The 16,189-nt window shown below is 46.5% G+C and overlaps 1 protein-coding gene across 4 annotated transcripts in view; it reads left to right on the top strand.

The window, feature by feature from the left end:
- The first annotated feature begins 7,671 nt into the window (after positions 1–7,671).
- The window catches only part of Tmem50b (transmembrane protein 50B), a 36,209-nt gene continuing 27,691 nt past the window's right edge, over positions 7,672–16,189 (top strand). For 2 of the 4 annotated variants that reach the window (XM_075960033.1, XM_075960024.1), the window contains exon 1: positions 7,706–7,795. The gene's annotated coding sequence lies outside the window, so the exon portion shown is untranslated. Of the gene's footprint in view, positions 7,796–16,189 lie in introns of all 4 variants that reach the window. The other 2 variants (XM_075960015.1, XM_075960041.1) reach the window with 2 other exon arrangements.

Below are 16,189 nucleotides of genomic sequence, written 5' to 3'. Positions count from 1 at the left end.
GGAATCCTTAGTTGCTACAATGATAGGACATTGCTACCAGCAGACTTTCTGTTTAGCGGAGTTGTGCAGGTATGCTCCGTTGGCCAGCACTCTTTCCGATTGACTTCTAAGTCCATGTTGTCCTGCTGATAGGTATTTCAAGCATCATGTCTGACCACAGGCAGGATGCCAGGTGTTTTTCAGTGTTCAGGGCAATTAAGCATAACTAGGAATTTTTCCTTGCTTCACCTGACTTGCAAATGTCCCACTAAACAGTCACATGAATGAAAAGCCTGCTCATTATCCAAGTCTACCATGGAATTATATATTACACATAATGGCAGCATATTATTTGCTTGCTATTAACTAAGCCATACACAAAACAACCACTGTGAACTTGGTTAAAAAAAAAAAGTACTCCATTTTCTTGTGAATTTTACTATGAGTGGTAACCAGAAAGTCATATTAAACTATGTCTTTGTTTGTGCGTGTCATGTTATGTGTGTGTACATGTTCATGTGTGTTAGTGAATGTGGAGGTCAGAGGTCAATGTCAAGGGTGTTCTTCAATCACGTTTACCTTATTTTTTGAGACAGGGTGTTTCACTGAACCTGGAGCTTGATGATTTGCTAGTCTAGTTGGACAATGAGCTCCAGCATCCTCTTGTCTCTGCCTCATTCAGTGCTGGATGTACCCAGTTTTGCCCAGCTTTTCGTGTGGGTGCTGGGTATCTAAACTCAGGTCCTCATGTTTGTGCAGTGAGCACTTTACCCACTGAGCCATCTGCCTAGCCTCTGCTATCTGAGTCGCCTATATTACATAGCTATTGCAGTCTACATTTGGGGCATTCAGTGAAGATATCCTTTTAATTTAGGATAAAATATTACTAAATAAATAAGGGTAGTAGCCAGCCTTCAAGATGATTCTCAATGATCCCCATCTTCTGATAGTCATGGTTTTGAGCAATACCCTTGAACATTGTATTAGACTTGATCTATGTGACCAGTAGAATATAGCAGAGTCATGATATATCACTTCTGACATACTCTCTCTCCTTCCCTCTGTGTGTGTGTGTGTGTGTGTGTGTGTGTGAGAGAGAGAGAGAGAGAGAGAGAGAGAGAGAGAGAGAGAGAGAGAGAGAGCGCCGTGGACCTTGGCGTGCAGGTGTGTGGTCCCATATGTGTATATACGGAGGCTAGAGGAAGACACTAGGTGTCTTTCTGTTGTGGAATAATCCTTCTGTATACTGTGAATGTGTTGATAATAAAAGTCTCATTGGTTGATAATAAAAGCTGCTTTGGCCTGTAGCAAGGCAGAATAAAGCTAGGCGGTAAGGCCAAATGGAGAGAGAGAGAGAGGGAGAGACAGAGGTGGAGTGGGAGAGAGAGACATGGATCAGCCACCCAAAATCCAAAATGCTAGCAGACCAGTAAAAACCACAGCGACATGGCGATGCATAGATGAATAGAAGTGGCTTTATTTATTTATTTATTTATTTATTTGGTTTTTCGAGACAGGGTTTCTCTGTGGCTTTGGAGCCTGTCCTGGAACTAGCTCTGTAGACCAGGCTGGTCTCGAACTCACAGAGATCTGCCTGCCTCTGCCTCCCAAGTGCTGGGATTAAAGGCGTGTGCCACCATCGCCCGGCTGAAATGGCTTAATTTAAATGTAAGAGCTAGTTAATAATAAACCTGAGCTATAGGCCAAATATTTTATAATTAATATTAAGTCTCTGAGTGATTATTTTAGAGCAGCTGTGGGATGGGGTGGGACAGAGAACCCTCCGTGTGTGTATATGTGGAGACCATAGGAGGACACTGGGTGTCTTTCTCTGTTGCTCTCTGATTTGCCTTGAGAAAGAGTCTAGCGCTGAGCTGGAAGCTGACCTTTTCTGCTAGGCTAGCCAGTAAGCTCTCAGGATCCTTCTGTCTTCACCCACCAACGCTGGGGTCACAGACATATTCAGCTATGCTTGTCTTCTTATGTTTGTGCTGGGGCTTTGAACTCCATGCTCTCGGAGCAAGTGCTCTTACCCAGTGAGCCATCTCTTCAACCTCTTAAAAAATCTTTTTAAAAGAATGAACCTTTGTCCCATGGATTGGTCTATGTAACTGAGCCTAACCCAGTTATTACTTAGCATTTCACCATGTCCAGGGATTGGTTTATAGGTTGTTCAATCAGGAGTCCTTTCCAGGCTCAGGAGAAAGCGGTTTTGTGTTGGTAAAATGACAGTGGGATCAAGCTTAGCTGCTGTAACAAAACACCCTATGCTGAGCGTTTTGGAATGGAAATTCATTTCCCACAGTCTCAGAGCCCAGAGTTCTGGGATCAAGATGTCTGCAGATTCAGTTCCTGGTGTAAGGTCCACCACCTCATAGAGTGGTGGAAGGAATGAAGATTTCTTTGAGACTATCATTTTACATTTTTACATGTATTTATTTGATTGTATAGGTGTGCACACACATGTGCAGGTGGAGGCCAGAGGACAATTGGAAGGACCCAGTCTTCTCCTTCTGCGGCATGAGTTCCAGTGATCCTATGAGGCCTTCAGCCTCGTCAGCAAGCACTTTTCCCCACTGAGCCAGCTCTCTGGGCCAGAGACCTCTTTTTATAAGGGCCATTAATCTCATTCAGAAGAGCGTCATCCTCTAGACCAATCACAATTAGGGTTCAACACATGAATATCGAGGAGACATAAACTTTCAGCTCATATCCTCTATCATACTCCCCCGCCAGCTTTCCTAGTCCCAAATTGTCTTATTATTTAAGTCATTTTGAGGTGAATTTTTCTGTTCCTTGTCTGCTGTGTCTAGAATCTCCACCACAGAAAGAAATGCTTCCTCTTCCACCAGGAGCAATGAACTCCCAGGTAATGATGTGTTCTAGGTTCATTTCTGTTCATGAAATAAAACACCCTGACAAAAGCCATCTTGTGGGGGAGGGGGCTTGTTTCCCTTATAGTCTCAGGTTATATGGTCCAGCAGAGAAGTCAAGGCTGCAGGAACTTAAAGTGGCTCGCCGTAGGGTCCACAGAGGTGAGCCTGTTCCACCTTGACTCAATCTCAGAGTCTGAGCTTATCTTTACTCTTTCAAAGTTGTTGACCACAGGTGTGAGTACAAACATGCACTCCTGACCTAGGGTGTGGTTAATTGGTATTTTGAGTATAGAGGTAGGTCAGTTCCACCTTGCTATTATTGCTTCTTCAAAGAGGACTGGCAGGAGGATCCAGGGAGTAGCTGCCTGCAGGATACCTGGTCTATTCCTTATATCGTGTTAATGAAGTCTGTTGCCTCCCCTCTCCCCTTCTGGAGTGAAGTATATAAGTGTGTGGAAAATAAATGCAGGCAGGTTCAGTATTCACTGAATGTCCCTCCCGATGCTGTTCTGTGTTTCTGTCTCTTATTTCTCTCACATCTCTGTTCCTTTTGCTTAATAATTCTAATCCTTGTGCTCTTACCCTGGACCGTGCAAACCTAATTGGGGTTGGATCCCGATGGATGTCACCCCAACATGTGGCCTATGACAGATGTCAGCCCAGCGTGTGGCTTATGACAGCTAGTCCCATCATATCTACAACCAAGTGTGTTATAGCTGAAGGGAAAGGCGTCCCCAGTGGAAGTGTTGCAGCTCTGAGGTTCCGGAAAGGTACCCTGGCAGTACGGAACCAAGGGATACCATAAAGTCGCATTGCACAACAAACCTCAGACAAGAAATGTATTGGGAAGGACACAAGAAGGTGGCTACTTCTGTTCGGCTGAGAAGCATCAGGGAGTTGAGTTGAGGGAGGTGGGTTTTATATAGGGTTTCTTGGGGGCAGGGTTTTCCAGGATGGAGATTTCCAAGGTGGGGATTGATGGGATTTCAAGGCAAGCCCAAGGATTGGTGGGTTTTTTTGAGCCCAGAGAAGTGGATTTTCAAGTTCGGGGAATGGTGGTTTTTGAGCTCAGGGACTGGTGGGTTTTAGTGAGTTTTCAAACCCAGAAGTAGATTTGAACCTTTTAGCCTACACCAAGAGCAGAGAGAGAAATGAATGCATGCACACTTCTTCCTTATGTGTTTTCTCATATATTGTCCAGGGCTCCAAACCAGGGAATGGTGCCTCCCTCTCTCAGGCTGAGTCTGCCCACATCAGCTAAGGCAATCAAGACAATCTCCTACAAACATGTCTGCACACATGTAATAAATGTTCATGACCTTTTACGAAACACGTTAAGGAAATGGTAGCATTAGTGCGATTGAGGGTAAAATCTTCAGTACGCTGTCATCAAAGTGTCCTCTATCGGGCTCCTACGCAAGCTTAAGTGAAGGGGTAGGCGTTTTCTCTTTCTTTTCCTTGCCCTTCCTTCCTTCCTTCCTTTTTTTCTGTTTTGTTTTATTTTCCAAGACAGGGTTTCTCTGTGTAATAGCCCTAGCTATCCTAGAACTTGCTCTATAGACTAGGTTGGCCTCAAACTCACAGAGATCTGCCTACCTTTGCCTCCTAAGTGCTGGGTCTAAAGGTGAGTGCCATCACAATCTGATGTGGGAGGTAATGTATACTGTGAATATGTTTTATTGCCATTGGTTAATAAAGAAGCTGCTTTTGGTTAATGGTTTAACAGAGTAAAGCCAGGCTGAAAGAGATTTATAGAGAGAGTAGGCAGAGTCAGAGAGAAGCCATGTAACTACCTGCAGGAGATAGACACACTGGAACCTTGCTGGTAAGCCATAGCCACGTGGCGATACACAGATAAATAGAAACGGATTAATTTAAAATATAAGAGCTAGTCAGAAACACGCTTAAGCTATTGGCCAAACAGTATTGCAAATAATATAGTTTCTGTGTGATTATTTCGAGTCAGGGCGTTTGGGAAATGGACAAGCAGCCTCCGCCTACAACCACCACTGCGTGGCAGGGGTTAGGTGTTTTAAACAGAAGTGGTCATCAGAGCTCTGAAGAATAACCTTAACAATTGTCACCTTGAGCCACATGCCAGGGGTGTTTCTAAAACAAAGCTGTGGGTAACTAATGCTGTATTGGTCAGTCACATGGCTTCCAAAATTAGTTCAAGTTAACTAAAAGCAGAAAATTAAAAGCTTTAAAGTTTATTTAGATTAGCCCTTGACTTGAGTATTTTCGCCAAATGATTAATGCCACACAAACCTTCCTTCATAACAGAGACACCACCGTCTTAACAAGGAGTCCCCTTCCTCTCCAGGAAGTCTTCTGAGGATACTGTAACAGCAGTCTGAAGTCCTTTTGTTGCGCAACACAGTAAACTTACTGAAGGAGAGACAGTGTTTGAGAATATTTACACATCATGTTTACAAAGCTCATTTCGGTCTTTTAATTGTGGTGCGGCTGTTTGTTTTGCACTCTTAGATGGTGGTGATATGAATTGCACTGTTAGAAGTAGTTCATGGAAAGAACTTGACAGGGACAAATCAGAACTTATGGAGTCTCATGTAAACAGCCGGAGTGTCCTGAATTGCTCTCCTCTCTTTCTGGTCGGCTTCTTTCAGTCTATTTGTGGTTTAGGTGAAATGGGTCCTTAGTCCTGGTCCTAGGGAGAAAATGATCCTAAAGTTTCAAGATCTTCCCAGTCCAGGGAGCCTCTGCAGGAGCTTAGGCAAAGAGAATTTAAGAAAATCCATGGGGGAGCTGGAGAGATGGCTCAGCTGTTAAGAGCACTGACTGCTCTTCCAGAGGACCCGGGTTCGATTCCCAGCACCCACATGGCAGCTCACAACTGTCTGAAAATGTAGTTCCACGTGATCTGACACCTTCACACCAACGAACACAATAAAGTTAAATAAATAAATAAAAAATAAAATGTTAAAAAAAAAGAAAATCCATGGGCTGGGCGTGGTGTCACACACCTTTAGCCCCAGCACTCTGGAGGCAGAGGCAAGTGGATCTCTGTGAGTTCGAGGCCAGCCTGGTCTACAGAGTGAGTTCCAGGACAGCCAGGGCTGTTACACAAAGAAACTCTGTCTCAAAAAGCAAAAAAAAAAAAAAAAAAAAACCCAAAAAACCCAAAGCACATGATTACATATGTGGTGGCCGAGTTCCAATTCAAATAGAAAACATGTATGTAAATTTGGTCTTTTTTATATTTTAATTTATTTTATGTATATGAATGTACAAGTGTTTTGCCTACATGTATGCATGTGTACCATTTGCATATTTGGTGCCCAGGGAAGCCAAAAGAGGGAAGCAGATTCCCTGGATCTAGAGTTACAGGTGGTTGTGAGCCTTCATATGGGTGCTGGGTCCTCTGTAAGAGCATCTTTGACATCTGAGCCATCTCTCCAGTCCCATTTTCTAAAAAACTGATGGTGAGTGGAACCAAGTTGCACCTAGTTCTACATCCTAGATCCTCAGTTATTTTGAGACAGGGTCTCACTTCAGGCTGGTCTGGAATTTACTATGTAATTCAGTCTTGTTGGAAGTAAGAATCCTTCTGCTTGGGACCATACTCAAAGCAAAGCGGGGGCATTTTGGAATGTAGGCATTAAAGGCATGTACCACTACACCTGCTTCATGTGAGGCCGGGGGTACCATGCAGCGCCTTGCATATTCAAGGCTAATACTATACCAGCTGAGCTACATCCCTTAGCCCTGGGCCAGGTGCTTACAGAGCTGTTCCCCTCTGTGTCCTCCTGCCTGCTTGCTAGGGCGCATGCATAATCCCATACTTCATAAAAAAATTTATGCAGCAAATGTTAATCAAGCATCTAAGTCCCAGATTACATACAAGAACCATGGGAGTAACACAATCCAGGATAATATTTGTGACGGTTACATGACAAAAAAATCTTTTGCTTTATTCTCTCTTGGTAAATCGTGTTTGCATCCAATTTTGTAATAACTTGGACTTCGTATCTTTCTTCAACTTTTTTGATTAAATTCTGTAGGAAATGTGGCCTTTGAAGTCATACTGAAAACCCAGTGGCAGTATCTTTAAGAGATTGGTAGAGATTTGTTCCTAAAAAAGCCAAAAATATGGTTGGACGGATGGAAAAAGAATCATCAGGCTAAAACAGCAGTTTGGCTTTATTTTGCGGGTAGTGACGGGAACCAGTACCGGCTGGATGTGTAACTTCGTCTCTTCAGGTCTGGGTTTCTGAATATCTTTTTTTTTTTTTTTTTTGGTTTTTCGAGACAGGGTTTCTCTGTGGCTTTGGAGCCTGTCCTGGAACTAGCTCTGTAGACCAGGCTGGTCTCGAACTCACAGAGATCCGCCTGCCTCTGCCTCCCGAGTGCTGGGATTAAAGGCGTGCGCCACCATTGCCCGGCTGAATATCTTGAAGCACGTGCTCGACTCTCGGCAGCTGGTGAACAATGCTCACCCGCAGAAATGCAAAGTGATCTTGCGGAGTAGGCGTGGGTTCCCCACGAAGGTGTTCTCGCCAACTCTGAGGTGCTTGTGTTGACACCGCCAGAATCTGCAGCCAGCGAGGTCCAGACTTCAGCTCCTGGACAACAAGCAGAGTACCGCGCCAGCCCCGCCCTCAAGAATCAAGCCCCGCCCCTGCCTCTCCGGCCTAACTCTGATTGGTCGCCGCGATGAGCACAGCTCTCGCCCCGCCCCGCCTCCGAGGCCCCCGCCCCGCCTCCCGGCGTTATGGCCCGCCCACGCAGGCCACTTGCTGCAAGCCCATTGGTTGCTGCGGTGCGCACGGCGCCTCGCTCCCGCCCCACCGGCGCCTTGGCCTCGCGCCCGCCGCCGGCTGCCGGGCTGAGGTTGAGCGGGCCGCAGCTACCCCGGCCGACGCGCACCCTCGACGTCCCTGCGCCTGCCTGGGTACGGTGTGGACGTCGCAGGTAGCCGGGTGAGTGCGGCTGGCAGGTCTCGGGCTTCCACCATCCGCCGATCGAGCTTGGGGCGCCGGCCCGGCACGGCCTGAGGTGCTGTGGCGCCGCCGGAGTCGGTGCGGAGGAACGCGCGGGCGACCCGCGGGGCCCGGCCTGCGCCCGCGTCCGCTCGGCCGCCCGTGGCTGTGACGCGGCCGGGAGAGGCCGCTCCGCCGCGCATCTCTTCCGGAGGCTGGGAGGTTTCTAACTCGTTCCCTGGAGCGTCCCAGTGCGACCGGTAGGGATGCACGACCTGCGGGGCGCCGCCGCCGCCTCGGCCCCACGAGGGTCTGGGGACGAGCGACCCTCCCGTTTGCTCGGAGCCATGGCCGGGAACTGTCCGTGCTGCCTTGACTTTCCCGTCTGCCCTCCGCCCCTGCAAGCGCAAGGATGAGAGGGAAGTCTTTGGGAATTCATCCTGAGTGGCGAGTGGCCTTTGCAGGGAAGTAGCGCGGATGGTGGTCGCGGTGGCGGTGGCTCTTGTGGGCTAGGCCGGTTTTCAGCCGGTGAGTTGGTTTCCGAGGTCGCCACTGGAAGGGACTTCAGCCCAAAAGGCAGATACTTGACCTTTCCAGCTGTAGCGGTGGAGGGGCGGGCGGGCTCGCGTCCACAGTGCTGCCGCGATGGGAGGAGGGGGCGTGGGAACTCGAGTCTCACTCGGGAGTGGATATGCTCACAAAATCAGCCTCCTTTTCCCTCGCTCGCAAACTCTTCACCCTGCTGGGACCACAGGTCTCATTTCTAGATAATTCCAGAGGCGCCTGTTCCTTAGCTTGCCAGCCTTTTTCATCATCCTCACTCCGTGGGTTTCCAAAGAGCAAAGCCAAGCGATTTTACACTTTAACCGAGCGAGCGTAGTGTAGAAGGACTTCCTGCTCCTAAATTGAAACCCAGAGGTTAATCTGCATAGCGATACTGCAAGAAAAGCTGGTTGAATTGGAACGGGGTGAGGACGTAGTTTTTCCTCTTCAGGAGACACGCCCTTTTGACCTCCCCTTTCTTCCCAGCTGGCAGCCTTCAAGGCTGTGTTTTGTTGGTTTTCGTTTTCTAAATTCACTTCTGGGGTCCAGGGGTAAAGAATTAATCTTGTATAATCCTTATTTGCCTTTTAGCGTAATAAAAACTAAAATGTGTAGCACAATTTCAACATTACAGAAGGCTATCAAGTAGAGTATTTAGACAATACAGAAACGTCAAAAAGTGAAACCCTCACAATTCTCAGACCTTCACTCTCCACTCTTTATGCCCCCATTTGTACTCCTGAGGCCGTCATAGCAGAATATTTTTTGGCAAGAGATGATGAAGACACATTTAATCTTTTTTTAAAAAAGGGTGGGGGCGCTGATGCATGGAGTACCAGAGAGAAGGCTCAGAGGTTAGAGTGCTATTTCCTGCTCTCGGAAAGGAATACACATCAGGCTCACAACCCAGCTGCTACACTCCAGGGAATCCAGTCTTCTGGCAGCTGTGGGCCTCTGCACTCACATGCGTGTGCGCTCCTCACAGGCACACATATATACATTGTGTGTGCACGTGCGCAGTTTTCAAGATAGAGTTTCTCAGTCCCTGGCAGTTTTAGAACTCACTTCGTAGACCAGGCAGGCTTCGAACATAAAGAGATCTGCCTGCCGCTGCTACCCTAGTGCTGGGATTCAAGGCAAGTAAAAGCTGTATTTTAGGACACGACCGTAACTCCAGTACTGGGGGTGAGTCCCAGGGGCTTGCTGGCCAGCCAGCCACTCTAGCCCAAATGGTGACCCCTAGGTCTGCAGAGAGACCTTCATCTCAAGCATAAGGTGGAGTACAGTGGAGAAGGCATTGACCTTTGAACTCTACATGGGCACCTACACACCTGTGCTCATACATGCACAATAAATAAATATTTGAGTAAAAGCTTGTGAGTTACATGTATTTTCATTTAAAGAAAAAAGAACACTTACTGCTCTTCCAGAGGACCTGGGTTCATTTCCCAGCACCCATGTCAAACAGCTCATAACTTCCTGTAACTCTAGCTTCCTGATCCAACACCCTCTTCTAGCCTCAGAGAACCCCCCTACACAAGGCATATTCTCACATAGACACACACATGTGAATAGAATTTTTTCAAGGTTTATTATATATAAAAATATACAGTATTCTGCCTGCATGCCAGAAGAGGGCACCAGATCTCATTGTAGATGGTTGTGAGCCACCATGTTGTTGCTGGGAATTGAACTCAGGTCCTCTGGAAGAGCAGCCAGTGTTCTTAACCTCTGATCCATCTCTCCAGCCCCCATAAAAAACTTTATAAGTGACATAAAAATGCCTTTAATCTCAGCACTTAGGAGGCAGGGACAGGCAGATGTTTGAGTTCATGACCAGCATGGTCTACAGAAACCCCTCCCCCCAAAAAAACCAAGATAAATAAATAAATAAATAAATAAATAAATAAATAAGAAAAGATAGCATGTTTCAAAGCTTTATTTAAGCATTAGAAAACTTTTTCCAAAAAAAGATTCAAAGGAATGGTTGTTTATGTAGTTCATAAAGAGAAGAATATCTCATAGTTGCTATGTTAGATATAATATGGTTTTATTTTACAGGGTGAGAAAATCACAATATTTGGAATGAATTTTCCCTACTAGGGTATACAAATCCAAATCATACCTTATTAATGTCCTCAGAGTTATAAACTATATCTTCATCAATAGAAAACTATCCATTAAATAAACGTAGGACAGCTGGGCGGTGGTGGCGCACACCTTTAATCCCAGCACTCCAGAGACAGAGACAGATGGATCTCTGTGAATTCAAGGCCAGCCTGTCTACAAGAGCTAGCTCCAGGACAGCTCAGACTGTTACACAAAGAAACCTTGTCTTGAAAAAAAAAAACCAAAATAATAAGTAAATAAATAAATAAACTTATGACAAGGTCAAGTCTTCTAGAACCCACATGACATCTACAGAGCCTTACTATTGGAGAATGTCCTTCCTGGCTTGCGGTATTTACATTGTTTTATAATCTTAAATTCAAACTTGGCCTTAAGGAAAGGACAGTATTGTCACTATAACTTTCAGGAGGAGGTGAACCAACTGAATGGCTTCAGTTCATCTGGCTCCCATAAGGGCCCCTTGTGAGGATATTACGACTGCGCCATGCAGGAGAGAGCCCTGATAATCAGAGTTCAATCAGGGAATCCGGGGACTCTGTACCTAGGACTGGAAGGACATCAGACACTGTCATTTCTGCCTCTGCATTCACCCAGAGCCTTTCTGCAATTGCCAGGACCATCAAAGTCAAACCTCTCTGGGAGGCAAGTGCCTGGAACATGGGCCTCAGGGCTTGCAGGAGAAACACCATCAGCACATACTCAAGATGAAGCCAGCCCTGCCAAGTGGCGGCAGGAATCTGGGCTAGGTTCCAGGGTGTGCAGGCTGAGGTTGAAGGCTGCCAGAGCAGCTGGGACATTGCGCTGCTTCCATTTGGCCTGGTATCCTCTGCATCAGGGACATAGCTGGCTTCTTTAGCTCTTCTGTGCTGGTCTCTCCTGTATCCTGTGTTCTTTTTGAGTGGCTTACCTTCTCTAGTGGGGCTCCAAGTCTGGGGGGGTTTTGATAGAAATTAGTTTGGGATCTCTTTCAGGTCGGATGCTTTGGGTGTGTCCTCGTGCTTGATTGATATTTTAGCTAACAGAATTTTGGTTGAAGTCATTTTCCTTCTGAGTTTTGAAGCAATCGCTCCATCCTGACCTGCTGTTGAGCATTGCTTGGTCCTTCGGCCAGATTTCCTCCGTCAATGAATGCCGTGAGTTTAGAGTGGAGTGCGGGTCTGTCTTCATCCATGAACCCTTAAAACACAACAATAGAGGAGCGTGAGAATGTGTCATTGTGTGTGAACTTTCACTTCTGGTTTTCTCATTGCTTTTGTTTCTTAACTTCTCTCCCCTCGCATACGCTGCTATTGCTTGCTTGAGATAGTTTCTCATGCTGTAGCCCAGGCTGGCCAGGAACTCGTTATGTAGCCGCAGTTTTCCATGAGCCCACAGCTGTCCTACCTGATTCTCCCCAGCACTGACACTACAAGCAGGACGACTGTGCCTGGCCTTTTGTTTAGTTGTCTTTTCCCCAGACCTTGCTCTGTGACCCAGGTTGGTCTAAAACTTGCTCTAAGTTCAGTCCATACTTAAGTTACAGCCTTCCTGCCAAAGTCTTCTCGATGCTAAGGATTCAGATGGATACTTTATTTTCTCTAGAACTTTTTAAAGTTTGTTTTTAATTTTCTCTATGCTGGTGTTTTGCCTGCCCTTACATGTGTGTCACATGTGTGCCTGGTGGCCATGAAGACCGGAGGGCCTTTCAATCTCCCAGACCAGAAGTGTAGTTACAGACGGTTGTGAGTGGCCATGTGTATGCTGGGAGTCATACCACGGTCCTCTGTGATAGCGGATGCCCTTCACCCCTGAGCCATCTCCTCAGCTCCTATCTGATTTTCTTGACTCTTTATTTCTCTCTCTCTCTTTTTTTTTTATTTGGAGATTGTGTAGCCTAGGCTGTCCTCAAACTTCTGTCCTGCCTAGGCCTCTGGGGTACTGAGATTAGAAGTGTGTACTCTTAATTTATTTTTCAAACCGTATTTATTTGTGTGTGTGTGTGTGTGTGTGTGTTTGTGTGTGTGTGCATGCCACAATTCATATGTGGAGGTCAGAGGACAACTTGGGGAGAAATTTCATTCCACCACAGGGGTTTCAGGGATCGAACTCAGGCTGTCAAGCTTGGGTGCAGCAGCAGGTATCTTTGGACGGCTGTGCTGTCCCCATGGTCACAAGTGCTCCACTGTGATACTTTTAAATCCTAAGACTGTTTTCTAGTCTTGATGTTCGTTAGCATAGCATTCCTTCTTAACACTTATTATTTATGTATTTGTGTGTGTGTGTGTGTGTGTGTGTGTGTGTGTGTGTGTGTGTGTGACAGAGAGAGAGAATGTGTGTGCTTATATCCAGAGGACAATTTTCAGGAAGAGTAGTTTTTCTCCTAGTGTGGAGATCAACTCAGGTGCCAGGTGCTCACATGTCTGGAATGGTGGCAGAGCCATCTCCCTGATCCTATGATAGCATTCTCGTCTTGGTTTCTGGGGTTGGAATGTGTGTCCGTGTGTTTGTTGTGTCAAGCTGCTTTTTCTTTTTTAGACCCTCTCTTGATGTCTTTCATGTTCAGAGGTTCTTCATGCACACAGCACTCTTTGAGTCTGCTTAGAATTTTGAGGGGACTAGGATGACAGACGGCTCTGAGGGTGTGGACGGGACTTCTGAACCGCTCGTTGCTGGAGGCCTTTAGGTTAGTGGAAACCTTAGTTTCCCAGTTACTTGCTTTGGAGCTTCTGTGCTTTCACTGGTTTTAGCTCCTCCTTTGTCCTTCCTAGCAATGGTGTTGGTCATTGCTTTGGTTGTTGAGACAGAGTCTTACTGTGTAGCCCAGGCTGGCCTGGAACTCACAGAGATCCACCTGCCTCTGCCTCCCAAATGCTGGGATTAAAGGCGTGCGCCAGTACCGCCACTCTTTTACTGTAGTTTTAGCGAGGTTGCAGGATTACCCAGGAGCAGTCATAATTTCTCTCAACCTGAGAGTCGTGGTGCTTAGTCAGGAGCGGCACACCTCAGAGCAGTGTGTTTGTGAAACCTGTTTTTGGTTGATTGGCAGGTCTGAGTGCTAACAGGAGTACTCTGCCATGATTATTTCATTTCTCATTTTTCTTTGTGTGTGTTTTGTATGTTTGTGTTCATAAGGAAGCCAGAGGTAGACACTGCATATTACTCTTAAATTGTTCTTCTCTTTATTTTTTGAGACATGATTTCTCATTGAATTGGAGCTTGGCAGCTGGCTAAACTATCTGGTCGGTCAGCTCAGGGGATCCACTTGTGTAGTAGTGCGAGCGGTGGGCTGTGTTCCGCCCGGCTCCCAGCCGCCTGGCTAGCTTATGCCCCAAAATAATTACACGGAAACTGTATTCTTTTAAACACTGCTTGGCCCACTAGTTTCAGCCTCTTACTGGCTAACTCTCACATCTTGATTAACCCATATCTAGTAATCTGTGTAGCACCACGAGGTGGTGGCTTACCGGTAAGATCTTAACCTGCATCCATCTCAGAGAGGAAAGCTGTGGTGTCTGGCTCACTGCCTTCTTCCTCCCAGCATTCTGTTCTGTCTACTCCGCCTACCTAATTTTCTGTCCTATCAGAGGCTAAGCAGTTTCTTTATTAATTAACCAATGAAAGCAACAGATAGATACAAGACCCACCTCCATCACACTTGTGTGGCTTGAATAAGAATCTCACCATAGGCTCATATATTTGAATGCTTAGGCTGCAGTTGGTGAAACTGTTTGGGAAGGATTAGGAGGTGTGGCCTTGTTCAGGGAGGTGTGTCACTGGGTGGTGGGCTAGCTCTCTGCCTCATGCTTGTGGGTCAGAGGTAAGCCCTCAGCTCCTGCTCCAGTGTCATGCTGGCCGCCGGCTTGCTATCACACTTCCACCACGATGAGCACGGACTCTAGCCCTCTGCAGCTCAGCTGTGAGTCCCCAGATTAAATGCTTTTAAACGTAAGTGGCATTGGTCATGGTGTCTCCTCACAACAGTAGAGAAGTGACTCAGACAGCCTGTCCCTGCTCCCCCTAGAACTAAGAGTTACAGGCCAGCTGTCCCCAGGTTTTCCACCAGGTCCTCATGCTGTGCAGCAGGCACTGTCCCCAAGGAGACCCCTTGTTATGGGGCCTGCTTGGACCCAACACAAACACCAAGTCAATGAGGAAAAGACATGCCTGTTGTAATCAAGCCACCACTTTGATTACACCTCGAGGGTGTGGAGCACCCCCCAGCCAGAATGCTATAGAGCTTTAAGCACAAAACTCACTAACATCTGTGCCAAGTTACAGCTACATTTTCCACCAGTCAGGATTTGGGGAAAGGGGACTTTCCTAGAAACATGTCTTTGTGGTATGCTTCCCCTGTCCTCCTTGGTTGGTTTTACTCAGCTGTGGCAGGGTGGCTTGCCCAAACTCATGTCTCAACTTGCCAGCCAGGATGTCAGTCACCCAGGAAGGTCTTGGAACTTAACTTTGACCCTTATTCAAAGTGGAAGTTTGACTCAAAATGACTTCAGTTTGGTCCCCTCTTACAACCTCTCCAGTCTTGACTTTCTTAGGGACATGTCACCATTATCCCAGTTCATTTACCAGAAGACTGTAGCTTATGGAGGCTTAAAACTCAAACAGTTCCTGGCACCTAGCTAGTCCAGGAAGATGCGAGTAAGTACCTGAACCTGCCCAGGTAGGTGCCCTAGTGAGCCCAGGTCGGTGCACATGCCAGCTAGTGCTGGAAGATGCTCCTGGACGCCCAGTGTCCGTTTCCTTCGAGCCCTTTAGAGATGCTTTTACTATTGCTCTTTCTTAGTTTGTCCTAATGCCTCGGTTGTCTTAGTGCTGCCCCAGCAGAGTCCCCCTCGGCCTGTGCAAGCTGACAGCTGTGGCCCTGTAGGCTGGGCAAGTCCAGAGGATGATCCCTAAGCCCGGGTCCTGCTGGGAAAGGATGCTACAGCTGGATTGGCTCGTGGGTTGGAGCACTCATTTGCATTCATGTGGCAGTTCCTGGGGGTCAGTTCCTGGGGGTGTGTTTTCTGTTTTTTTTTTTTTTTTTTAACATACAGAAAGGTACTGGGGCTGGAGATGATTCAGTGGTTCAGAGCACAGGCTGCTCCCCCAGCGGGCCTGGGTTTGATTCCCAGCACCTACATGGTAGCTCACAATTGTCTGTAATTCCAGTTCTAGGATTTAATGCCTTCTTCTGACTTTCTAGGGCACTAGGCACTGCAAACAAACACCCATATACATAAAATAAAATACGTTTTGCAAAAAATTAAAATTTATCTTTTTTAAATAATACAGAAAAGTTCAAAGAACAATAGAGTCAACACTTAGTATTTGTCACATTTGATTTATTATCATTTTGTGTTATTACTTTTTTTCCTTTTTTTGAGTGAGAGAGTCTTACTTTGTAGCTCAGACTTTCCTTGAACTCACCATATAGCTCAGGTTGGCCACAGACCAGCAGTGGTCCTCCTTCCTTGCCCTTCCAGAATCTAGGATGGCAATGTGAGCGACCACACCCAACTGTTTTGTTAGTATTACTAATAATTTTAAAGCTTTAGTTTATTTTTAATTATGTGTATGTGCACAGTTACGCATATGCGTGAGTAAAGGAGCCTGTGGAATCCAGAAGAGGCCATTGGATCTCCTAGAGCTGGAGTTACAACAGGATGTTGTGGGTGCTGGGAACTGAGCTTGGGTTCACTGCAAGAGCAATCTGTGCTCTTACGCACTGAGCCATCTCTCGAGCTCCCA

Source organism: Microtus pennsylvanicus, chromosome 1 (assembly GCF_037038515.1).
Source record: "Microtus pennsylvanicus isolate mMicPen1 chromosome 1, mMicPen1.hap1, whole genome shotgun sequence".
Classification (NCBI taxonomy): domain Eukaryota; kingdom Metazoa; phylum Chordata; class Mammalia; order Rodentia; family Cricetidae; genus Microtus; species Microtus pennsylvanicus.
The sequence above is the reverse complement of the archived record's forward strand: the minus strand, read 5'-3'. Positions and strand labels throughout refer to the sequence as shown.